Here is a 26,764-nt window from a genome sequence, read left to right as displayed (position 1 = left end):
ATCTACCAGAACTGGGACGTCGGCCGGCCTTTGCTCCATGTGGCTGCTTATGAAGACAGTGGAGCTTAGGAACAGCTCCTAATACCTGCTCCTTGGGAGAACAGAGCCATGACTGGGCCCCAGGAGTCCTTGAAACAAGTGACAAGAAGATAAACTTTAGGATGCAGGGCCTTCTGAAAGCAGTGGATGAATGAAAAGAGATTCTATTCCCCAAAGAACCACTCTGAGCCCATGGGGAGAGGGCAGGCGGTGCACCTCTGCCTGCCTGATTGAGAAATCAAGGGACCACTAAGTCAAGGGACCGCTGCTAATGTTTCAGACCAACATATATATATATATATAGTATATACCTAATATTACCAGCATTATCTCATTAGTTATACAATTACTAGAACTCTAAAGTCCAATGAATTTTCGAAAAGAAAAAATACACAGAGAATGCGAACCCTTAGGGCTTACCCATGCCTGTCATCACATGTTTTGCCACGGATTAGCCATGTGGTCTGGGCCAGATCACTTAACCTCTCTCTGACTCAGTCGTCCTCAGATGAGAGAAATGGATAAATCATCAATTCTGCTTATCTCATAGGATCATGGGGAAACTGAAAGAAGTTACTAGATGTAAATGAAGCTGCACACCTATATGTGAGAGCACAACTATTTCTTTCCCACTCCATCCAGTCCCCACTACAGAACCTCTCCAGAAGGTTCTTGGTCCATATTCTCTTCTCACCACATCCTGAAGGCACCCTGCTGGCTGTGGAATATGATCACATGACAGAGTCTCTTCCAAGGAGTTAAAATGCCTAAAGACTTCAGGCACACCAGTTGGTAATTCACTGTCTCAAAACATCACGCAATTATTAGTAGGTAACCTAAGAATCCATGTGACTGTGTGCCTACCTTGCTCCCAGGAAAGAGCACCCTATTTCTGGACCTACCATCTCTCCCTTTCATGAGACATGTGACCTTGGATAAACCCTATAACTTACCTGCTCCTCAATTTCACATTTGCAATGTTGGCTTACAGGGTGTAGATCAATAAGGCAATATATCAAGGAATCTCAAAAACACTAAAGATTAAGGTCTAAACTACAGCATATATTGTCTCCTCCTATTAAAATGTAGGCTTAATGAGGACAGGCAATTTTGGTTGTTTTATTCACTGTTGTATTCTCAACATCTTTCCAGAACAGTGTCTGGTAAATAATAGGCATTCAATGAGTATTTTTCAGTGAATAAATAACTAATAAATGTAAGCACTCTCCATTATCACCGAAACTATTCTTCCAAATGCTCATGTAAAATTTAAGATCTAAAATTCAAAGCATCTTTTTGTGTGCAGATTTATTTATGTGTAATTTAACCCTTTAATGTACATATTGCAGAAGCAATTTCTTCTCTTAAATACATAAAAGAAACAGAACTTAGAAAACCACACCCCAGGCTCTACAGTGACCATGGTACCTGTAAACAGGGAGACCACTCTTTGAAAATTTGCTTCTGGATATTTTCAGAACTAATTAACTAGTGAACTATTTAAAAAACATCCAACCAATAGTAAGGGAAATGCGAAGGTACAGGAAATCAGGAGCTCCACAGGAACGGAGATGATGGGTGTTAGGTTACAAAGGAAGCTCCTAAACCCCACACGCTGCCTCATCTCATCCCTAGAAGCCACTCGCTCCCACCCTTGGGTAAACACAGCCCACAGAGCACAGCGCCTTTCTCTTACATAGGTAAAGAGTGAACACTTAGAAATAGTCACCAGTGACACCCTTCTTAGAGTGTACTTTAGCAGTACCTGTAAAAAACAAATAGCCTTAAAATTGTTTGCACCGCCCTGGCCAGTTTGGCTCAGCGGTTAGAGCGTCGGCCTGCGGTCCGGAGAGACCCGGGTTCGGTTCCCGCTAAGGGCACATACTTCGGTTGCAGTTTGTCCCCGGCCCTGGTTGGTCGTGCGGGTGGCAGCCACTCGATGTGTCCCTTCACGTCGATGTTTCTCTCTCTCTCCCTTCCTCTCTCTCCCTCCCACTCTATCTGTACAAAAAATGGAAAAATATCCTCGGGTGAGGATAAAAAAAAAATTGTTTGCACCCTTTAACTTCATTAATTATAATAAGGGACTTCCAGTCAAGATGGTATATATAAACGTGGTACTTGCCTCCTCCCACAACCACATCAAAATTACAACTAAACTACAGAACAGCCATCATTCAGAGGTGCAGATGGGCTGGTCAGACACCCAGATGTGGCAGATAAAAATCAGGAGCATGCCCTGACCGGTTTGGCTCAACAGTTAGACTGTCAACCCACAGTCCAGAGAGTCCTGGGTTCGGTTCCCACTAAGGGCACATACCTCAGTTGCAGTTTGTCCGTGGCCCCTGTTGGGGTCATGTGGGTGGCAACCACTCGATGTGTCTCTCTCACATTGATGTTTCTCTCTCTCTCTTCCCCCCTCTATTCCTCCCACTCTATCTGAAAATAAAATGCAAAAAAATGTCCTCAGATGAAAATTTAAAAAAAAAAGAAATCAGGAGGGTTACCTAGCTGGGAAGATCCTTCCTGAGGAGTGAGGGGTCCCTGTCCCATACCAGGCCTCCCGTTCAGGGTTCCAGTGCCAGGAAGAAAAGTCCCCATAACTTCTGGCTGTAAAAGCAACAGGAATTGAGGCTGAGGAAGGCTGAGGCAGCTGAAGCCCCAGGCAGCTCTTCTTAAAGGGCCTCGCATGAGCTTTCTCAAACCTGCTCCCTCCAGGCTCCAGTGTGGGGGAGGCAGCTTGAAAGACACCAGAGACATACAAGAAAGAACTGAGTTATTTGGCATTGGGGCGAGAGCTGGAGAGGCAGCTTTCTCCCGGACAGATGTGCTTGCAGAGTCTGTTGTGCCTTTGGTGATCCCTTCCCCCATGGGACTGGCAGACAGCCGCCATATCTGGGACTCCAGCAACCTGGCTCACACTATTTGCCCTGCCCTGGTGATTCCCTAAAGCCCTGCCCCACACAACTTCCAGGCCCACACAGCCATTTCCAGTGGTTTTACCATAAGAATAGCCTGTCTTGGCTTCTGCTTCAGATTTTCCTAAATTCTCTCAAACAAGCAGCATCTGGCCTCAGCAAGCCCCATTACTCTCACTAAGTGGCCCCAGACCCAGCACTAGCAGCAGCTGGTCTTGGTTCACAGCTTGGCCTCTCCTGGGCACCTCCAAGTCCAGCACATGAGCAGCCATCTGTAGATCACTTTGTAGCTTATGCCTGGTGGACCTGGGTAGAATACAGGCTGTGGTTGACCTTGCCCCAGAACCAGCACACCCAGGGGACAGCTTAGACCACATCGAAGCACCACCACCCAACCACCTCCACAAGTGACACACTCAATGGGCAGACTCAGTGGGTACCAGAGCCCTGCTGAAGTAAATCTTGCTCTGTGTGGTGGGCTCCTGCACTGATGATCCTCCAAGGTAGTCAGAGGTCAGTGGTCAGTGGGTGTAGTCAGTTCTTGCAGCTGATCAGCCTGAGTAAATCCCTCCCATTTATGTGACAACAGCAATCAAGAATACATTACAACAGAAGGGTGAACAGTCCACATGAAGGGTATACCTCGAAGGTCCAGCTGGGGTGACCAGGGAGGCTGTACCACTGGACCCTACAAGACACCTACTACAATAGGCCACCCTAGGAAGCCTAGGAGACATAGCAACTCTATCAAGTACACAGAAACAAACACAGGAAGGCAGCCAAAAATTAGGAGACAAAGAAACATGTTCCAAATGAAAGAACAGAATGAAACTCCAGGAAAATGACTAAATGAAATGGAGATAAGCAATCTAACAGATGCAGAGTTCAAAACACTGGTTATAAGGATGCTCAATGAACTTAGTGAGAATTTCAAGGAACTTCCTAAGAATGTCAAGGAACTTAGTGAGGATCTTAAGAGCATAATAAAGGACCAGTCAGAAATGAAGGATGCACTAACTGAAATAAATAATAATATTTTATAGGGAATCAATAGTAGAGTAGGTAAAGCCAAGAAGCCAAGAACCATTGATTTGGAATATATGGAAACAAAAAACGCCCTATCAGAACAAAGAATCCAAAAAATGAGAATAGTGTAAGGAGCCTCTGGGATAACTTCAAGCATCCAACATTTGCATCATGTGGGTTCCAAAAGGGGAAGAGAGAGAACAAGAAATTGAACACTTATTTAAAAAAATAATGACAGAAAATGTCCCTGACTTGGTGAAGGAAACAGACATACAACTTCAGGAAGCACAGAGTCCCAAACAAGATGAACCCAAAGAGGTCCACACCCAGACACATCATCATCAAAATGCAAAAGGTTAAAGACAAAGAGACAATTTTAAAAGCAGCAAGAGAGGACTTCCGGTCAAGATGGCGGTGTTGGTAAACGCGGTATCGCGTCCTCCCACAACCACATCAAAGTTACAACTAAACTACAGAACAACCATCATTCAAAACCGCCTGAAATCAAGCTGAATGGAAGTCCTACAACTACAGAATTAAAGCAGCAGCCACATCCAGACTGGTAGGAGGGGCGGAGGCGCGAGGGGCGGAGGCGCGAGGGGCGGAGGCGCGAGGGGCGGAGGCGCGAGGGGCGGAGGCAGTTGGACTGGTCCCACACCCAAGTGTGGTGGATAAAAATCAGGAGGACACCTCGGCTGGGAAGGTCCTTCCTGAGGACTGAGGGGTCCCCATCCCACACCAGGTGCCCCGCTCAGGGTTCCAGTGCCAGGAAGAGAATCCCCATAATGTCTGGTTGGAAAAACCAGCAGGAACTGAGGCTCAGGGAAGCTGAGGCGGCTGGAGCCCCAGGCAGCTCCTTAAAGGGCCGGCGCACGAACTTATCGGACTCTCTCCCTCTAAGCTCGGAGGGGAGGCAGCTCGAGGGGCACCAGAGACATACAGGGAAGAACTGAGCTGTTTGGCATTGGAGCGAGAGCTGGAGAGGGGGCTTTCTCCGGGACAAACGTGCTGTCAGAGGCCTTTGTTCCTTTGTTGAGTCCTTCCCTGGGGTGGCAGACAGTCGCCATATCTGGGACTCCAGCAACCTGGCTCACACTGGTAGCCCCGCCCTGCTGACTCCCTGAGGCCCCGCCCCGCCCTGCCCCACACAACTTTCAGAACCACCCAAGCTGTTGCCACTTGCTTAACCATAGGATTGGCCTGTCTTGGATCCTGCTTCAGGTTTTTCCTAAATTCTTTCAAACGAGCAGCATCTGGTCTCAGCTAGCCCCATACCACTCGTTAAGTAATACACAGAAACAAACACAGGGAGGCAGCCAAAATGAGGAGACAAAGAGGTCCCAAATGAAAGAACAGAACAAAACCCCAATAAAAGAACTAAGCAAAATGGAGATAAGCAACCTAACAGATACTGAGTTCAAAATACTGCTTATAAGGATGCTCAATGAACTTAGTGAGAACCTCAGTGAACTTAGGGAGGGCCTCAAGAGCATAAAAAAGAACCAGTTAGAAATCATGGATGCACAGTTAGAATTAAAGGAGGCATTAACTGAAATAAAGAATAATTTAAACAGCTTCAATAATAGAGTACGTAAATCCAAGGAGCAAACCATCGATTTGGAATATAAGGAAGCAAAAAATCCCCAATTACATCCATAACACACAGGTGTCCCTTCAGTGGGGCACTCTGCATAGAGCAGCTAAGTCAGGTATCTCACAGGCTCCTAATACAAAAACAGAATCCAAAAAAATGAGGATAGTGTAAGGAGCCTCTGGGACAACTTCAAGCGTGCCAACATTCGCATCTTGGGAGTGCCCGAAGGAGAAGAGCGAGAACAAGAAATCGAAAACCTGTTTGAAACAATAATGACAGAAAACTTCCCTAAGTTGGTGAAGGAAACAGACATACAAGTCCAGGAAGCACAGAGAGTCCCAAACAAGATGAATCCCAAAAGGCCCACACCAAGATACATCATCATCAAAATGCAAAAGTTTCAAGACAAAGAGAGAATCTTTTTTTTTTTTTATCTTCACCCGAGGACATTTTTCCATTTTTTTTGTTCAGGTAGAGTGGGAGGGAGAGAGAGGAACAGAGAGAGAGAGAGAAACATCGATGTGAAAGGGACACATCGAGTGGCTGCCACCCGCACAACCAACCAGGGCCGGGGACAAACTGCAACCGAGGTACGCGCCCTTAGCGGGAACCGAACCCGGGTCTCTCAGGACCGCAGGCCAACGCTCAAAGAGAGAATCTTAAAAGCAGCAAGAGAAAGGCAGCTAGTTATCTACAAGGGAGTTCCCATAAGGCTGTCAGCTGATTTCTCAAAAGAAACCTTGCAGGCCAGAAGGGAGTGGCAAGAAATATTCAGAGTGATGAAAAGCAGGAATCCACAACCAAGATTACTCTATCCTGCAAAGCTGTCATTTAGAATCGATGGACATATAAAAACTTTCCCAGACAAGAAAAAGTTAAAGGAGTTCATCACCACCAAACCATTATTATATGAAATGATGAAGGGTCTTTTTGAAGAAAAAGATAAAATATATGAACAAACAAAATGGCAATGAATACATATCTATCAACAATGGAATCTACAAACAAAATGAACAGGCAGAACAGAAACATTCTCACAGATACAGAGAACATTTTGTTGGTTGCCAGATGGGAGGGGGGTTGGGGGAATGGGTGAAAAAGGTGAAGGGATTAAGAAGTACAAATTAATTGCTAGACTGACAAACCTCAAAGGGAAAGGGGTTGGGGGTGGGGTGGGAAGAAATAAACCAAAGAACTTATATGCATAACCAATGGACACAGACAATAGTGTGGGAAAAGGTGGGAGGGGGGCGGGAGTGGGGAGGAGGGGGTCAATGGGGGAAAAATGTGGAACATCTGTAATACATTATACATTCAACAATAAAGATAAATAAATAAATAAATAAATAAAAACAGAAGAAGGAAAAAAAAGCAGCAAGAGAAAAGCTGTTAGTTACCTACAAAGGAGCTCCCATCAGACTGTTAGCCGATTTCTCAAAAGAAACTTTGCATGCCAGAAAATAGTGGCAAGAGATATTTAAAGTGATGAAAAGCAACGACCTACAACCAAGATTACTCTATCCTGCAAAGCTGTCATTTAGAATTGCTGGACATATAAAGAATTTCCCAGACAAGAAAAAGCTAAAGGAGTTCATCACCACCAAACCAGTATTATATGAAATATTGACAGGTCTTCTTGAAAAAGAGAAAGAAGAACAAAAATATGAACAATAAAATGGCAATAAATACATATCTATCATCAGTTGAATCTACAAACAAAATGAGCAAACAGAACAGAAACAGGTTCATAGATACAGAGAACTTTTTGTTGGTTGCCAGGTGGGAGGGGGATGGGCAAAATAGGTGAAGGAATTAAGAAGTACAAATTGTTTGTTAGACTGTCAAACATCAAAGGGAAGGAGGCAGGGGGAATGGGAAAAGATAAACCAAGGAACTTATATGCTTATATGCATAACCAATGAACACAGACTATAGTGAGGAGAAGGCGGGGGTGGTGAGCAGGGAGGAGGAAGTCAGTGGTGGAAGAAAGGGGTAACATATGTAATACATTCAACAATAAAGATAAGTTTACAAAAAGAAATTATAAACTACTTACATGTCAATAAATAAAAATAAAAAGTTGATTAATTTTAGAACTAATTATTTTTCAATGGTGACTATTAGAAAAAAAATCAATACAGAAATAACATCCAGAAAACTACTTGGTCTTCATGGGCACAACCTCTCATGTATACACAAGACTTAACAATTTACAAACCACAAACATCATACCACATGAGACCCTACCTGCTAAGGGATAGACAAGATCGAATAATATATCTTTTTTTCAAATGGGTATATGAATACATCCATTGTGCAAATTAGGAAATATTATCCTTACAATTCAGGACCTGCCTGTGGACAAAAGTTGGCAGGCAGTTGTAGCACACAAAATTCTAAAATTCCCACTCCCTGGTATACATATCCTATATAATTCTCTCCCCTTGAGTGTGACTGAGTCTCATGAACATGATGGGATGTCACACCATGATTATGTTCCATTATATGGGAGAAGGGGATTTTCATATGAAATTAGGATCCTTACTCAGTTGACTTTGAGTTAATCAAAAAGGAGGTTATCCTGGGTAAGCCTGATCTAATCAGGTGAGCTCTTAAAAAAATCTGAGAAATTCAAAATGAGAGAGAAATCTGCTCCTGGCTATGAAGGGGCAAACTGCCGTGGTGTGGGGGAAAAGGCCATGTGGCAGGGTACGATGGATGGCCTCGGGGAGCTGAGATCGTCCCCCGGTGGGGTGACCATATGAAAGCAGGAACCTCAGTCCTTTAGCTGCAAGAAAATGCATTCTGTCAACAACCTGAGAGAACTTGGAAGCATATTTTCCCCAGCAGAGCCTGGCGATGAGAACACAGCTGACCCAGACCATCATTTCAGCCTGTGAGGCCTTGAGCACAGAACCAATTAACCCACACCTGGACTCCACAGACACTTTGAGATAATAAATTTGTGTTGTTTTAAGTCATTTAGTGTGTGGTAATTTATTATGCAGCAATAATAAAAAACTAAACAAAACCCTAATACAGTAGTGAAACAGGGGCTTAGCATTGTATCACATTCAGCTGAGTTATTTTCTAAGTAACTGGCACTGTGCTAAACACTTTATATTTATTATCTTATTTAATCCATGCAACCAAATTTAAGTGTTGTTCTTATACCAAATACAGAAATGAAAAAATGGACACTAGTTAAATAATATTGCTTAGGTCACCTGCTAAAAAGCAGAGGAGCAGTAATCAAACACAGGTCTGCCTAACTGCATAGCCCACGCCCATGACCATTTTGATATACTGCTTCCAGTATCTAGCCATCTCTGTCATGTCTTACACTGACAACCAGCACAACCCAAGCTTATACCTAAAGAGCATGCTCAGAATTGTTCTTTTTCTGCAAAAGTGCTCAGAACAAAACAAAGACAGCCCCCAGGCACACTAGCCTAAATAACTTCTCACTCCAGGGGCATTCAAATCCCAAAGCTACTTTCCCAAGCTTCTGAGTGTTTGTCCCAAATCCTGACCTAGTTCCAATTTGTGTAATTACATTGTCTTTCTAATTGTCCTTGGGTGTTCCACTGGGTGAAACCATCACCCAGCCTGTCCTCAGCCACTAAGCAATGTTGCTAGGCAGCCATTCAACAGTTTCTATCCACCAGAAGAGGTAGATACATCCATTGTGCAAATCAGGAATGGAAACATTCTCTCAGAGTTGCACGACTTAAAACAACAGAAAATTGCCTGGAAGTTATTTTGGGGGCAAAGATTCCAAACTTTGAAGATGTGTATTCTTAAAGGATTAACTCAGTGAAATGCTATAGACTTTGGAGATATATTACTAAATTAATATATTTTTAAATGCAAATAATTCCTTTGAAGGTGATTCTTTCTCCTTTTCCAGGCTATTTCCACTATTTTCAAATTTTATATTTTTATCAAAACCATTCTGTTATTGGAAGGAGGATGGCAACTACTCAAGGCAGGAAAGAAACACAGACTAAACCTCCACCCTTTATGGGATCTGAATTAAGGCAACTAAACCTCACACAGGAGGTCAGACCAAGGTCCTCTGACTAGAATTGTTTCACATTTGATTCAGATAAAAAACTAATCAGGAAAAGATAATCAACCTTAAGGGTCTTTAGATACACTGAAATAATGATAGTAATAGCAACAAACATTTACTGAGCGTATATAACAGGCATTTTACATGCATTATTTCATATAAGCCTTATACAAATCCAATGAGATAGATACTACCATTGTCCCCATTTTACAGCTAAATAAAATCTCACACAGGTCAAGCTGTTTTCCAGTGCCTCACACCTGGCAAATGGTGGCACTAGAACTCAAACCTAGGTCTCTCAGACTCGAGAACCTAACCTCCTCCTCTCTTCCCTGCATTGGGTCTATATATCTTCAACTGTTTTTTTCTCCTTGGAAAAGTCCCAAAAACTTGACCAGAACTGAGACCTCTCTCTGCCAAAGAAAACAGTTCTCAGAACAGAATACACACTTAACTATTACAGGAAAACACTACGAAGATGAAATGAATAACATTAAGCGGTTGGACCAGAGCCCAGTGTTGAGGAGGTTGAGGATCCCGCACTCTTCCCTTTTGAACGGAGCATGGTAGAAATCGTAGGTCATCAGTTCCGACTGCCTCTTCGAACAGATGAGAAGGGGAGACGTGACTTGCAGAGTCTCCACATTACTTGAGTGGCACACATGTAAAAGCATTATTTTTTTTTTTTTTTTTTTTATCCTCACCCGAGGATATTTTTCCATTTTTTGTTCAGGTAGAGTGGGAGGGAGAGAGAGGAAGGAGAGAGAGAGAGAAACATCGACGTGAAGGGACACATCGAGTGGCTGCCACCCGCACAACCAACCAGGGCCGGGGACAAACTGCAACCGAGGTACGTGCCCTTAGCGGGAACCGAACCCGGGTCTCTCCGGACCGCAGGCTGACGCTCTAACCGCTGAGCCAAACTGGCCAGGGCTGTAAAAGCATTCTTTAACGTACTTCACAATTATCTGTATTATAAACGCTATTATTATTACTATCAGTATAACTATTGCGACAATGATGACTACTGTGATGTATTAGGAGCCTGTGAGATACCTGACTTAGCTGCTCTATGCAGAGTTCCCCACTGAAGGGACACCTGTGTGTTATGGATGTGATGATGGCACACGCTACTAAGGCATATTCAGAGCAGCCGCTATCCCAAGACAACAAAGTCTTCCTCACCCCATGCTTACACACACACACACCCTCTACACCCATCCTTTTGTTGAACTGTCTTCCAAGTACTTATCACTATCTAAAATAATCTTATTTATTTGGATGTTTGCTGTCAGTCCCCTCCCCTTGCTATCCAATGTGAGCTGTAGGAGAGCAAGAATTGTATCTGTTTTGAATGTTACTTTATCTCCCAAGCCTTGAGTTAAACATTTATTGAGTGAAGGTAGGTACCATTGACATGAGTCAGTGCAGAGTGTGAATGTTTCCTTTATCCAGATCTGTCTGGAGCAAAATGGATTCTGAGAACAGAAACAGATGGGAGGAATCTAGAACATTTCTATATTTTTATATCCTATGATGATGCAATCCCTGGCATCATAGTTTTTACCAAATAAAACTTGTTAACAACATACATCCCTTTTGGCACCCAGAAATCACAGAAAAGACATGATATGTTGTGCTAGCTTGCTTTTTCTGTGATGAAAATAGGCATAGCCATTGCTCAGTATTTGCCAATTCTTGGCACAGGAGCTCATGCCAGCTTGAGCTGAAACCAGTTCAAACAGGCTAAGATAGTATGTTGGATCTAAGATGATGGTTTAGACCTGGATAAGGTAGTGTTTTAAATCTAAGAGTCTATACTTCAAGAGAATCAGTAATGAAATAAACAGCAAAATGAGCGCGAAGTAGCTTGGTCTTTCCAAAAACATGTAACTCTAGCTTTAAAAGACCACTTATGCAGATCCCTTCATGGCAAGTTTAAAATTGCCCCTAATAGTTAGAAGGAAAATGAATATCTCCTACATAAAATTCTAGAAGACAATTTTGGGTCATATCACATTATTAGGATGCAATTTCATAAATATAAAGATTGTACACTTAATGCAGTAGAGATGTGGATAAGAGTGAGTTAATTACTATAAAACCCACTTCTAAGAAAACAGAGCACAGCTTAAAAAACAGAGGGAGCAGAGCAAGGTGGAGGTGGGGTCACAGAGGCAGGTAGAATGCATTGCTTCTGCCATCTGGAGTCCTCTTGTTAAAATGTCCCATGCCACCTTCCCTGGGAACTGTCGCAAGCATTCAGAGCCCAAAGATCTGATATTGCAATAAATTGGAATAGTTGCTGTGGGATATACTCTGGATCCACTGAGGCTACAAACATGGCACCTCAATGTCTCAGTATGGCCCCAAGATTCCTCCCCTCAAATCTGAGCCTTCTTTCCTCCCTTCTCCTGCTCAATGTGATCTGAACACTACTCAAGTCTGATGTCAGGAAAGTGCCTGGGTATCAGAGATGTTTTCTTTGGTCTATACATTGTTTTACAAAAAAAATTGAACCAACATTTAATAAACAGAAAATTCCGTATTGAAAAATCATCAGCTTTTCAGATTTGCTTCAATGTCATTTTTCTCTCTGGCACTGAGTCTATATTCCCAGATGGCAAAAACCAGCAGAGTCTCCACCACCCTGTCTCCCAGCTGTGAGGTCTGTGTTGAATGGTATTTATCACTGCCCTCACTTTTTTAAAAAATAGTACATAAATGGTTCTTGGAACCAGTATCTGTATCAAAAACTGTAAATCAAAAGATAAAGAGAGCTACATTTTTCAAGAAGAATAAAAAATTCAATTGGAAAAGGCAAGGTCAAGACTATTCAAAACAACTTTCAAGTACCATATGGGAATTCACCCCTCAAATAACAAAACTACCATAATTAAGACAGTTTTATATTGTCACATGGAAAATAAACAAAACAGAATAGAATAGAATTCAGAAACATATTAGATAGGTATATAGGTAGGTAGAAAAAAAAGAAAGAGTATACATGGCATTACTAATCAAGGAAGAAAGATGGCCTCATCAATAAATGATGAATATCAATATTGTAAAATAAATTAAAGTATAATTATATTTTATACCAGAAATTCTGATGTGTTAAAGCCTAAATATAAAAGAGGCAATATTTTTTAATTTGAGAAAATATAGAATAACAACTTTACAATTTGAGTTAGGAAAGGATAGCTTAAAAATGTACATAAAGTATAAGCCATAAGAAGAATATAGATGTTTGACTATTTAAAATGTAATAATTCTCCCTGGCCAGTTTGGCTCAGTGGTTAGAGCATTGGTCTTTAGACTAAAGGATCACAGGTTCCATTCCAGTCAAGGGCATGGACCTAGGTTGCAGGTTTGCTCCCTGGCCCTGATCTAGATCATGCAGGAGACAGCTAATTGATGTGTCATTCTCACATCAATGTTTCTCTCTCACTCTCTCTTTCACTCTCTCTCCCTCCCCCACTCCCTGCCTCCCACTCTCTATAAATATCAATGGAAAAATACGTTGGGTGAGTATTAACAAAAACAAATCAATAAATAAAATATAATAGTTTTTCTCAACTAAAAGACACCATAAATAAGCTAAAATATAAGCCAATTACAATCATGGAAAAGATATTTGCAATATGTATAACTCACAAAGGAAGAGTATCCAGAACTACTACAAATCAATAAAAAAATGAAGGATATTAACAGACAAGTTTTAGAAGAGAACATCTCAATCAATAGCCAATACAACATAAAAGATGATAAACTTCATTAACTAAAAAGAGAAATGCAGCCCTGGTCAGTTTGGCTCAGCAGTTAGAGTGTTGGCCTGCTGACCAATGAGTCATGGGTTTGATTCCGGTCAAGGGCATGTACCTCGGTTGCGGTTTGTCCCTGGCCCTGGTCGGGTCGTGCGGGAGGCAACCAGTTGATGTGTCTCTCTCACATCAATGTTTCTCTCTCTCTCTCTCTCTCTCTCTCTCTCTCTCTGTCTCTCTCTCTCCCTCTCTCTCTCTCCCTCCCTCCCACTCTATCTGATGATAAATAGAAAAGTATCCTCAGGTGAGGATTAAAAAAAAGAGAAAGAAAAAAATGCAAATTAAGACAATAATGAGATGTTATTTCATAAACATTAATGGCAAAAAAACCCCTGCAAACTTGACAATACTAAATACTGGTTATGATGTAGAGAAATAAGGACTTTAACACAGTAATGAGGGAAGCAGGAATTGTTTCATCACCCATATTGGTAAGAAATTAGGTATAACCAGTAATATTGAAGACGTAAATACATTTTTAAAAAATTATTGTGGTAAAAAGGCTATGTATACCTTTTAGCTCAGTAAGTCCAGTTACAGATGTATCCTGAAATTCTTTCATATGTGCTAAGGAGACATGTTCAAAAATGAACTGGGACTATATAGATCAATGTGAATGCATCAATCCAACAGTGAATTTTATTAAAATAGGGAATCAGTGTGAAGGGAAAAAGTTTTCAAATTTTAGAAAAAGACAGACTCAGACATGGCCATTACTGGATGCCTCTCCCCTCTGGCCTCGTCAAGGGCGCATTAGCTGGAGTGAAATGAGCTCCTACTGCTGACAGATGCATCAGGCAGACTCCAGACTTCCTGAATGTGGCTCTGCCTCAGGGACAGAGCACCGAAGGTTACGTCTCCAAGAGATACAGAGACTAAAGGGTCCCCTTTTTGTGCATAAAATTTCCACCCTATCACCAATGGCAAGTTAGGCGTCTGTATTCTTTATCTTCCCGCCTCCTCTCAACATCTCGGCAATAGAGGTGCCATCATTCCCCTTCCCTTGCCATATTCTACAGGTTAGTAAACTGAGACTTAAAGAAGTCACAGAACATGCCAAAGGCACACAGCCATCATGTGGCAGACACTTCGGTGACCATTTGCTGAGTACTAACTGGGTGCCAAGCAACGTGCAAGGCACTGAGCTACCACAGCGAAGACGACAACGGCTCTGCAAAGACAACCAGCTCCAGAGGGGAAGAGAACGAAGACCCGCCTGGGTACGCTCTGAAATGCGCTCTTTTTATTATAAGATGTTGATGTAACAACTGTTAGGACTGTGAAGAAAAGATGTTAAAGGAAGAAGAGTGAAAAGGTGGTCAAACGGTGGCCTCACAGCCCCACTAAGCCCCTGACCCCTCCTGCAACTCGCTCTGCACAGAATGGACTTCACACGTTTTCATGGGGCTGGGGCAGCACATGGAAACCAAAAGGTAAGCAAGAAAGTTACAGATTAAGTGCTAAGAAGGAAAGAAAACAGAGCAGTAGGATAAAAGGATTGAGGGGGTGGTGGTGTGATCCTGAAAAGGCTCCATGAAGAGGTGGCACGTAGGCAGTGTGGAGAGAGGGGACGTTTGAGGCAGACATGCTGGAACTTGAGACAGAAGGAACTCGGCCTGTGGGAAAACCGAGACCGGAGTGCAGGGAGCAAAGTGGAGTCCATCAGGGATGAGGCTGAAGTTAGGGAAGGGCCCGATGGGACCGGAAGTGCACAGACGAGGTCATGGAGCCAGGGCCTATTTCACTTTCTAACGGCCATCAGAGTTTGGTATCCCCCCCGCCCCCCAGGGAACCCATCGCCCAGGATGAAGGCTGGCACCAGTGCCTCACTGTTTCCATCTGGGACTTCGTGCTCTTCCTTTCAGCTCAGTTCACAAGCAGAAGCCAGAGTATTCCTGTTTTCTCCTTCAGCCCTGTGTGTGCATTTCTCTCACCATACTAGACTACCATTTGATTTTAAGGCCGAGCCCACAGAAACTATCATGGTCCTTTGCACGTAGCAATTGCTCAACAAATGTTAGTTGAACGGATTTTCAAAAGCGGGCATGGGCCTAACTGCTGGGAAGTTTTAGTGTTCAGCATTGAAGGCTGGCGGGAATGCAGAGAAAAAAGCTCTCCTGTCTTGGAAGGGGGAGGGCGGGGAGGGCGGGCACGGCGGCACGGCAGCGACGGGAGCGCAGCAGCCTTTCCTGTCCCATTCTTCAAACAGCTTCTTCAGCCACCTGCACCTCCCCTTCACCTTTGGGTGGAGACATGGACTTGAGCATGTGGCCTCTGGGCACCCAGCCTCACGTAAGTGCACTATCGATTTTTCTAGATAGAGTAATTCAAATGAAAAAAAAAAAGGATGTTTTAAAATTGTTTTTTCGGCTAGGAAGAAAAAAAATAACACTTGTCATATTTCTGCAGAATGGCACGCTGATATCGCCAGGCTTCTGCAAGCACCCCTGTAAATTACATGTCCTGAGTGAGCAGCAATGTGACATCTGTTAATTAGAACTCTAATGACAAGCTTTTACCAATATCTAATGTAGTGCTTCTGTCAGGAGCTGAGCTCATTTTCTCAAACAGGGAGGATAAATAAAAAAGACTTTTGACTTTAGAATGTCCTGCTATTGCACTGCAGGAAAGAAAATACCTTGTTTTCTTTTGTTTCAGGTTAAACTGTCAAGTAATTAAATCACAATATTTGGATAATACTTTTTGCTATTCTCTATGTTTGAATACACACACACACACACACGTAAGTGCACTATCACACACACACACACACACACGAACTCACCTTTACCCCACATTTCAGCATTCAGAGCATCATTATCTCAGTTTAGCAGGGACAGGGCAGCTTCCTGGAAAAGGTGACATGTGATCTGAGTCATAGAGGAGGACTAAGAGTTCGGAAGGTAAAAGAAAGGGAACTGTTGTGAATAATGTAACATAACTTCATTTAACACTGTAACAGAATTCTTAGTTGTTTTTATATTTCACTGAATATTTAGTATCAAAGTACAGTGGGTCTAGGTGGGAACAGATTGAAACAGTGTAAGCAGTAGGACACTTTATGTCCTACATATACAAAATAACAACAATAACTCTAGTAGTAGGAATAGTTGTAGCTACTATACATTGAGTGATGAGCACTTCACATGTATTATTCATCTCTGCTCACAAAATTACCATAGGGATTATTGCCTCATTTTGAAGATAATGAAGCTCAAGTTTACAGAAGCTAAGTCTCTTGTCTGAGGGTTTATAATTAATAAGGAGCAAGAACAGGAATCACATGGATTTCACTGGAGTGGTTAAGAAGAAAATGGGCTTTGGAGTCAACAGAAGAGTCATTTCCTGGAACACAAGCCTCCCTTAGACTTTGTATACCTGTTTCTTTTCTAAATGATGTGTTGAATCCTATCATCTCCACACCACTTCTAGCTCTGTGTTCTAAAGGCTTCACAATCCAGCCCAGGACTAGACCATACCACCCCCAAGTCTTTCTTCCCTGTTCTGAGCCTCCTGCACCAACTCCCAACCCTCCTCCTAATTCTCTAGACAGAATAGAGCCCCAAAGTAAATCTGAGAAGAAAGCTTCCTGCTATACTCTATCACCAATGGGGAAGCCTGAGAAAAAATGTGCTCACTCGATGGCTCCAGCATTAACAGCAGTGCTTTTTAAACCACTCAAAGGACTCTGAAATCAAGAATTAATGCCCTGGCTGGTTTGGCTCAGTGGTTGGAGCATTGGCCTGTGGACCAGAGAGTCCCAGGTTCGGTTTCCGCTAGGGGCACATATTTAAAAAAAAAAAAAAAAAAAGAATGAATGGATTCCAGAACCAGCATCAGGCTGACTGGTGCCAATGGGGTTCTGCATAATTCAGTGTTACACTGTCAGAGATGAAATATCTTTGGGCAACAGCCTAAGTTTCCTTTGAACACGAATCATCAGAAGTGAAAGGAGCAGGAGAAGAGGGAACAGTGTCAGAGACTCTGATATCAAAAAGGCATCTAAGAGTTTGAATAAAATTGTCTCAAAAAATATAAAAGTGGGAAAAATAAATACTTCTAAATTACTACATCAACTCCTGAAATATATGTGTGTAATGAACTAAGTAACTTAAATATTATTTGTAGATCAGAAACTATTTCATACATAAATTTAGAAGTCTATATGTTCAATCAGACCAAAAAAAAAACTTAAAAAAATTTTTTAATTGTTTTTTTTAGAGAGAGAGGAAGGAAGAGAGATAGAAACATCAATCTGAGAAAGAGACATGGATTGACTGCCTCCTGCACGCCCCCTGCTGGGGATCAAGCCCACAACCCAAGCACATGCCCCAACTGAGAATCGAACCAGGACCTCGGTCCATGGGACTATGCTCAATCCACTGAGCCACATCGGCCAAGCCAAAAAAAATCTTTTTAAACATCGAATTCTCTTGAAGAAAATGCAGAATCACCTAACAGTCAATATTACCTTATATTTGAGCCTATGTGGGTAAATAACAGGAGCTAACCTCAATCTTATCCCATAGATTACAAAACAGTTCTTGAGTGCCTTCCTTATGCCAGGCATCAAGCTTGTCTTTGGAAACAGAGAAAGGTACAAAATACTCCAAACTATGATTCAACTTTTGTTTACTGCCTTAACTCTGCCTTTCACATATGAAAACAATATGCATACCAGGGTTTCTCTGTGTTTCAGTAAACATACAGTCTCTTTCAGCACCCACTTGATGGCGTGCTGTGTCTTTGCACTGCCATGCCCAGTGCTATGCAGCATTACGTGACCCACTTAACTTCATATTCCTACAGACATGGCCTTACCATATGAAAACCCAACTCACACAGAATTATTGATCATCATTTGACAGCTCACTTCTGCCAGGGTTGCTGGTGGAGAGCCACTTCCTAGAAGTATTCAGGCAGAAGAATGAATTGCTTCCCTGTCTGATTCAATGGAAACCTCTGTAACCCAACACACTTCCTCCATTGGCCTATCATACTGCCTGAGATTCACACCACAAACATGATTTCATGACCTAAAAAACAAGCCACCAAAAACAAAGTGTTATGCTTAGAAGTACCACTAAGAAGGGAAAATACATGAGCTATCTAAAAATCACTTCTTCTAAATTGTATATAGACAACAAGTTATGAAGGAATAGGGCCCAGGGATACTGGGTGAGTTTGAAAAGGAGAGAAAAAAAGAAGGAGCTGGTTATATCTTCCGAGGAACAGGGGCCCTACCCTTAGGGTGGTAAACATGTCGGGATAGCAGAGAGAATAGACAGAGCGTGGCCAAAGGAGGGATGAGCAGAGCCCTCACAGTTTTGTCAAGGAGTGGCCACATTAGGTGCAGGCACAGGATTCTGTTTGCAGGTCCCTGGCCACGTTTTCCCAGCCATAGCTGGATACCTCTGGGTCCAGTGCAGGCACCTGTCTAGATCAATGTCCCACCGTGCATGAATCCTGACAGCTGCTGCTCTTCAACCTGCCATGAGACTGATGAAAACTCAAGCAAAGATGGCAATGAACCCACCAGTCCTACATGCTGGCCACCTGCTCTTTGGAAACAAGTAATGCAGTCATACAGAAAAGCAGAAAAATGTCAAATCAAAGGAAAAAATACTAAAGACAATGACTGGATTTGCAGAGGGGAAAAAGTGACTCCCTAATGTTTCTGTGAAAGCTCATTTTGTACTGAAAACATTGCTTTTCTGATGCATTCCTTTTCCTGGCTTCCCCCCTGGCCTCCATCGTGAACACCCTCTTCAGAACTTGCTGGATTACAGTGTAGGGAGAGAAAAAGGGCAAGATCTCTTTGGTAAGCCGTTACTTTGTCTTAAAACCACAAGTTCAGACTCTACACCTGCAATCTATAGTGAAATGTAACACAATGGCTTCTTATTCTCTTGGAATTCCAGATTCAGGTTCAGGAAAATGAGACACAGGATCAATAACTCTATAAACACTTTCGTCACTCTTATTTAACATAGTACTGGAAGTCTTAGCCACAGCAATCAGACACGAAGAAAAAATAAAAGGGATCCAAACTGGAAAGGAGGAAGTAAAACTGTCATTATTTGCAGATGTCATGATACTATCCGTAGAAAACTCCAAAGACTCCATCAAAAATTTACTAGACTTAATAAATGAATTTGGCAAAGCAGCAGGGTACAAAATTAACATCAAGAAATTGATGGCATTCTTATACACCAATGATGAACTCACAGAAAGAGAAACTTAAGAAAACAATCCCATTTACCATTGTAGCAAAAAAATTAAGATACCTATGAATAAACTTAACCAAAGAAATAAAGGACCTATTCACAGAAAACTACAGGTCATTGAAAAAAGAAATAGAGGAAGATATAAAAAAGTGGAAGCACATACCCTGTTCATGGATTGGAAGAATTAACATCATTAAAATGTCCATATTACCCAAAGCAATCTATAGATTCAATGTAATCCCCATCAAAATACCAACAACATACTTCACAGAATTAGAACAAGTACTTCAAAAGTTCATATGGAACCAAAAAAGACCTCGAATAGCCACAGCAATCTTGAAAAAGAAGAACAAAGTTGGAGGGATCACATTACCAGATTTCAGGTTATACTACAAAGCCACTGTAATCAAAACAGCCTGGTACTGGCACAAGAACAGACATATAGACCAGTGGAACAGAACAGAGAACCCAGAAATAGACCCAAGGCAATATGCACAATTAATATTTGACAAAGGTGGCAAGAGCATACAGTGGAGTAAGGACAGCCTCTTTAATAAATGGTGCTGGGAAAATTGGACAGCTACTTGCAGAAAAATGAAACTAGACCATCAACTTACACCCTACACAAGAATAAACTCAAAATGGATAAAAGACTTAAATGTGACTCATGAATCCATAAAAATCCTAGAAGACACTGTAGGCAACAAAATTTCAGACATCATACACAGCAGAATTTTCACTGATACATCACCTAAGGCAATAGAAACAGAGAAGAAAATGAACACATGTGACTACATCAAACTCAAAAGCTTCTGCACAGCGAAAGATACAATCATCAAAACGGAAAAGCTACCCACTGTATGGGAGAGCATAATTGCCAATGATATATCAGATAAGGGGTTAATTTCCAATATATAGAGAGTGCTCATACAACTCAACAAAAGGAAAACAAAGAACCCAATTACAAAATGGGCAGAGGAACTAAACAGACACCTCTCCAAACAGGACACACAAATGGCCAAGAGACATATGAAGAAATGCTCAATGTCACTCATCATCAGAGAGATGCAAATTAAAACAACAATGAGATATCACCTCACACCTGTCAGAATGGCCGCCATCAACATATCATCAAACAACAAGTGTTGGTGAGGGTGTGGAGAAAAGGGGACTCTAGGAGCTGCTGGTGGGAATGCAGACTGGTGCAGCCACTATGGAAAACAATATGGTGTTACCTCAAGAAATTACAAATTGAACTGCCATTTGACCCAGTGATCCCACTTCTGGGAATATACTCTAAGAAGCCCGAAACACCAATCAGAAACAATATATGTACCCCCATGTTTGTAGCAGCACTATTTACAATAGCTAAGATCTGGAAACAGACCAAGTGTCCATCAGTAGACGAATGGATAAAAAAGAAGTGGTACATATACACAATGGAGTACTACGCAGCTGTAAGAAAGAAAGATATCTTATCCTTTGAGACTACATGGAGGGACCTGGAAAGTATCATCCTTAGTGAAACAAGCCAAACAGAGAAAGACAAGTGTCATATGATGTCACTTATTTGTGGAATATAATGAACATAACAGTCTGAGAATGGGGTAGTCCCAGAGACGTGGAAGTGGGGTACAGACTGACAATCTCCAGAAGAGAGGGGGTGGTGGGGGAGAGATAAACCACAGAACTTATATACATGTATGCATGAACAGTGGACATGGACAACAAAGCTGGGGACAGGGCAGGGAAGGAGGGGGAGGGGGGAATCAGTGGGGGAAAAAGGAGAAACATCTGTAACAAATGTTAATTAATAATAAAAAAATTATCTCTAGACTCACTCCAATTGTATACAATTTTTAAAAAAATTATTGTTATTATGAACTCTCACTTCATGCTCTTTTAAGGTAGTAGAATGTTCTTTGAAGAGAGCCTACCACATCAGATTTTGCAAAGGAAGCATGGTACTTCACAGACAGAGAAAAAGAAGACAGAGTGAAGCCAAGAAAATAATGGGAAATATATTTTCAGATGAGAGTTAAAATGAACCTTGCTAATGTAGTCTCATAATTTATTTCTGTTAGCTGCAGTCTGAACCACTAACATATTCTCATTTTAGATCCTTTTATGAGGAGGAGGGAAAAAGGACTCATTCAGTGTATCATATTTTGCATGTTTTCTTTCTGTTGCTTTTAATAAAAATGTTATCAAATCTTAAATAAATAAATCTATACACATACAAACATACTACATGACAGGGGAAGTGCAATGTATAACGAAACCATGAGTCCTTTCCTCTGCGTCGCCGTCGGGCTGGAGAATGGAGAATCAGGAACGAGGATGTGTGACACACGCCTCTCCTCACCTAACCACCCCATGACAGACATTACTAGTTGACCACAGTGTCCTTTTGTACTGATCTTCCATGCAGCACTTCAATAGCCAGTTAGCACACGTTTTTATTATACTTTCCATCCCGGCTCACAATTGACAGAGAAACATAGCAGCCCATTGCTGGATATTACTGTGGAAAGCCAGGTTCCGTGGTCTAGAGACCAAGGCTGTCGCAATTTGGAGGGAAGCTTCTTAGAAGAGTTAGGACTATGTGAATATTCAGGCAGAATTTTCAAGATAAAACAGACTAAACATGTTCACCTGTCCACAGAATGCAACATTTGAAAGAAGGCAAGGAGCTAACCAAAAGATCCATGTTTTTATGTTTTTTGCCCTGGCCGGTTTGGCTCAGTGGTTGGAGCATCGGCCTGCAGACCAGAGAGTCCTGGGTTCGGTTCCCGCTAGGGGCACGTACCAAAAAAAAAAAAAAAAAAAAAAAAAGATCCGTGTTTTCTTTCAAGGCCTCCCAGGCAGCTGGGCTCTTCCTGCCTCTAGGAAGGCACTCCCCACCCAGCCCGGCATAGCCCTGCGCCCCAAGCACTTCACTGAGCCCCCCACTGCTCAGCTTAGAGCGGGCCACTGCAAAGCAGCACAGCTCACGGCGCTGACCTCCGAACCTGCCTTTCACTGACCACCTGAACCATATCTTGCCATATCTAGGTGCCACCTTATTTTAATGACTTAATATTTTATTTAAATCAACTCACTTTTTAATTTAAATAAATTCATTTAAAAATAGTAAATACTATATCACCACCCTTAGAAAAGCAGTCTCACTTACCTGCACTAATTTTAAGTAACAGCTTTCAAAGGTATTTGTTTACATACCCCCTAAAATAATCTCATGTGCCACTATGAATAGGTCTATTTGCCACACCAGCTTTTGAGCAAGTTATTTGAAATCTCTAAATTTCATCATCTGTAAAATGGGTAACTGACCTCAACGCATAATGTTGTTCTGAGGATCCACTGAGGATATGCTTGTACTGTGCTCAGCAGAACGCCCAGTACGCAGTATTTTTAGGGACTTCCATGCATCCTAGTTGAGGATGTCTGCTCCAGCTCAACCATTTTCTATGCCATTAAGCATCAGAGTAAAGTGAAAACAGCATGAACTTAGAAATCACACAGACATGGGATGAAATCCAGGCTTCCTTGCTTCTAAATGTGTAGCCTGGATCAGTTACTTCTTTACACTCTCAGTTATGTCATTTGTAAAATGAAGGCAATAACGGTAAGCACCGCTCATGGCTGAGGAATATAAATGTGATCACATATTAGGAATGCAGCATGCTGTTTGTTGATAAATAGTCATTCTTTTTATATACAGTATTGTGTGTAGGTTTTCTTAAATTTCTGAAACACAGATACTGACAGGCTATTGAAATACCCAATATTCCTCTGCTATAGACCTGCTTTTTTATTGTAAAACAACACGAATTCCCCCGAATAATTCTGCATTCTTCTTTCCATACGAACAAGCGAGAACGCGACTGGACTAAGCAGCAGTGAGGGAAGCTTTCAGAACGTTTCAGACCTTTGCATCCAAGAACCAGGTGCCTTCCTACATGGCCTCTGGTTTTATCCAAATCGTGGATTTTTCTCCTTTAATTACATTGCGAATTTGAGGTGAAGCTACAGATCCTTTATCTAATGGATCTGGGGAAGCAGCTCCTCTCTGCTATCTAGGGGACAGGCCACTTCTCTTAACTCCAAAGTCAGAGGTTGCAGCTTTGTGAATCTGTGTCTCGGAGCCAGCAGAACAATGCACACCACCCTGCCTGCCAGCACCCCTGCAGTGGAAGCTCTCGCCGGAGCCTTTCACCCGCGGGCCTCACCGTGGCTGTGGGAAGCCTCTGGCGGGTGCACTGGAGCCGCTCCGTCTCCGTTTATCCCTTGCCTTTCCGTTGAGCACTCCCTCTCCGGCAGTAACTCCAGAACGGCTTTGCCGAAGTGGACTCATGCTACTAGAAACGGTCCTGAGACCCATAACTTATTTCACAGCAGCTGCCAAGGAGCTGTCAGGCGATGGTTGGTATGGCCACAGGTCAGATTTAAAGCTGTGACCTCAAGGAAATGTGCGTGCTTCACCTCCCACTAAAAGTACCTTGAGTCGGATCGAGGCCCCCATGGAGTCCATCAACTTGGTTTTGGTTACCAGGCCGGGGCTCTTGTTTCATTGAGAGAAGAAAAGTGGCAGACTCTCCTAGAGGCTGAGATTTCACTCAAGATACAGATGTGGGCAAAAGTAGGTTTCCAGCCCGGCTGGTGTGGCTCAGTGGTTGAGTGTCGACCCATGTACCAAGAGGTCGCCAGTTCAATTCCCAGTCAGGGCACGTGGCCAGGTTCTGGGCCCAATCCCCAGTGGGGGGCATGCAGGAGGCAGCCGATTGATGTTCTCTCTCATTGATGTTTCTATCTCTCTCTCCCTCTCCTTCCTCTCTCTTTAAAATCAATAAAGAAAAAATTTTTTTAGGTAGGTTTCTGGTTGTGAGTATGCAAAATGCAACTTATTTTTGTATTATTTATTTATTATTATTGCATTATTTATGATTACTATTATTATTGTTATTATTGACCTATTTTTGCCCACCTCTTTATTTTTCCTGCTCAGCAAACACTTATCCATTTACTTCCACAAGTCAATAAAGAGGAGTTTCTGCTCTATGATACAACCCAAAGAACCTAAAGCAGGAATCAACCCAAGAGAATTACAGTCTCATTACAGCATCCATACTTACTGAGTGGACTAGACTAGCAGGTAGGGTTCAACTCAAGTAGAAATATCAACAAATAACTGGGAATGACTGTCTGGAACACTGTGCTAAAAATACCAAATTGGGGAGAAGGTTCGTCAATGAGCAATGTCTACCTTAGATGCAGATTGGGAAAAGAGAGTAATTATACCACATATTTACTAATCTTAGTCTGTGAATATTTTATTTCTTTTCTGAGCCTCCAAATCAGCTCACCTGCTTGTCGGTCGCACACGCCAATGCATTCCCCGTCCTGCCCACTGTAAGAATCAAACAAGCACATCTCAGCACATCATTCCTCCCACGGCTCACCCTGCCCAAGGGCTTAGTGTGGTATACGATGCCCGAGAATATCGAGCTCCAGCCCATCTCTCTAGACAGTTCTCTCATCACCTCTCACCACAACACCATGCCCCAGTCACCCCAAATTTCTCACATTCCCTAAAATGTCCCTCCTCCTCTCACATTGTGCTCTTTTTGTCTGAGATGGCTTTACCTACCATACTCCTCTTATGAAATTGTACATATCCTTCAACGCTCAATTCAAATGTCCCTCCTTAGTCTCTCCATCCAGGACACCCCAAGACCTTCAGTTCATATGACTATGATGGAACTTTTTATTATAACCTTTTAATGGGGACCTTTTCATTGCAAGTGATACAAACCAATTCAAACTAGCTTAAGAAATAAGAAATATCCCAAATTAATAATAAAAATAGGAATATACTATTACCTTGTGTTAATGAAAAGTTTGAAGACAGAGTCTTCAGACATGACCGAATCAAGGTGCTCAAATGATGTCTTCACGCCTGATTCTTTCATTTGTGGGCATTCTTCATTGTGCTGACCTAATTCCAAGCAGTTAGTTCCCACTTGGGGGCTGCTTCAACTTAAAGTCTACCTATATCACAATGTCTTTCCTAATGGTTCCAGTAGAAGTCCCAGAATTGGATCTTATTGGGCTGTCTTGGACCGTCTGCCCACTCCTGGACCGATTTTCAGGGTCAATGAGATGAAATTTGCCATTTGTCCAGGTCTGGTCAGATTCCACCCTGGAAGCAGGACGAGGTAAACCGACTCTACCCAAACCATACTGGCTCACAGTGGGGAAGACTGGGCTCATCAAAGAAAGATGGGAGTGTTGTTTCCAGAAAAAGGAGAAATGTATTCCAGGAAGGAAAACTATAGCAACAGTATACACACACAAAATGAATTTTGAGTTTATATGTCTCTTTTTCCCCCCAACCTGAGCCTGTCTCACCCATTCATGGTACCCAGTGGCAGAGCCTTCGGGGACAGTATAAGGACAAACACATTTCCTTAACTCGTCGGATGTGTAGGAGCTCCATTTGAACCTCCTAAAAATATGGTTATTAATTGCCTGTGTTTACTAAATATTTCCTCATTCTGTGAAGCAATTTATGAGTCTTGGTGCAGCTTGTAAAGACAAGCAGTTCTTGAGTTGTTGCTTGACAAGCACAGAAGGGAATTTATGTGAAGTGTTCTGTGATATGTATTATGTTTACTTGCTAATGAAATTTATTCCACTTTTTGTGTTTATTTATAGCATACTGATTCAGAACCGATGCAGTCATTAAAAAACGGCTTATGTGTGACCAATTTAAAATATAGAAAACCAATTGCTGTAACAAGAAATGATAAGGCAGTTAAAGTGATTAAGCAAAGAGAAGCTTTTGTTAATGACAAAAGACCAAAAAAGGAAAATGGGAAATCTCTAGTAAATATAGAAATATATGCATCGTTCCTGAACTTTTATTTGAAATTATATTTGATTTTTAAGTCTCAATATGCAAAAAAATCCCTGACATTCATACATAATCCCTGAAAAGTCTCAGAAGCTTGCATGAATGTTAGCCTTAGAATTAATACCATTAGTGGGGTGTTTCCCTC

The sequence above is a fragment of the Molossus molossus genome, unplaced genomic scaffold, assembly GCF_014108415.1.
Source record: "Molossus molossus isolate mMolMol1 unplaced genomic scaffold, mMolMol1.p scaffold_m16_p_4, whole genome shotgun sequence".
Taxonomy (NCBI): Eukaryota; Metazoa; Chordata; class Mammalia; order Chiroptera; family Molossidae; genus Molossus; species Molossus molossus.
Note: the sequence above shows the minus strand (reverse complement) of the source record.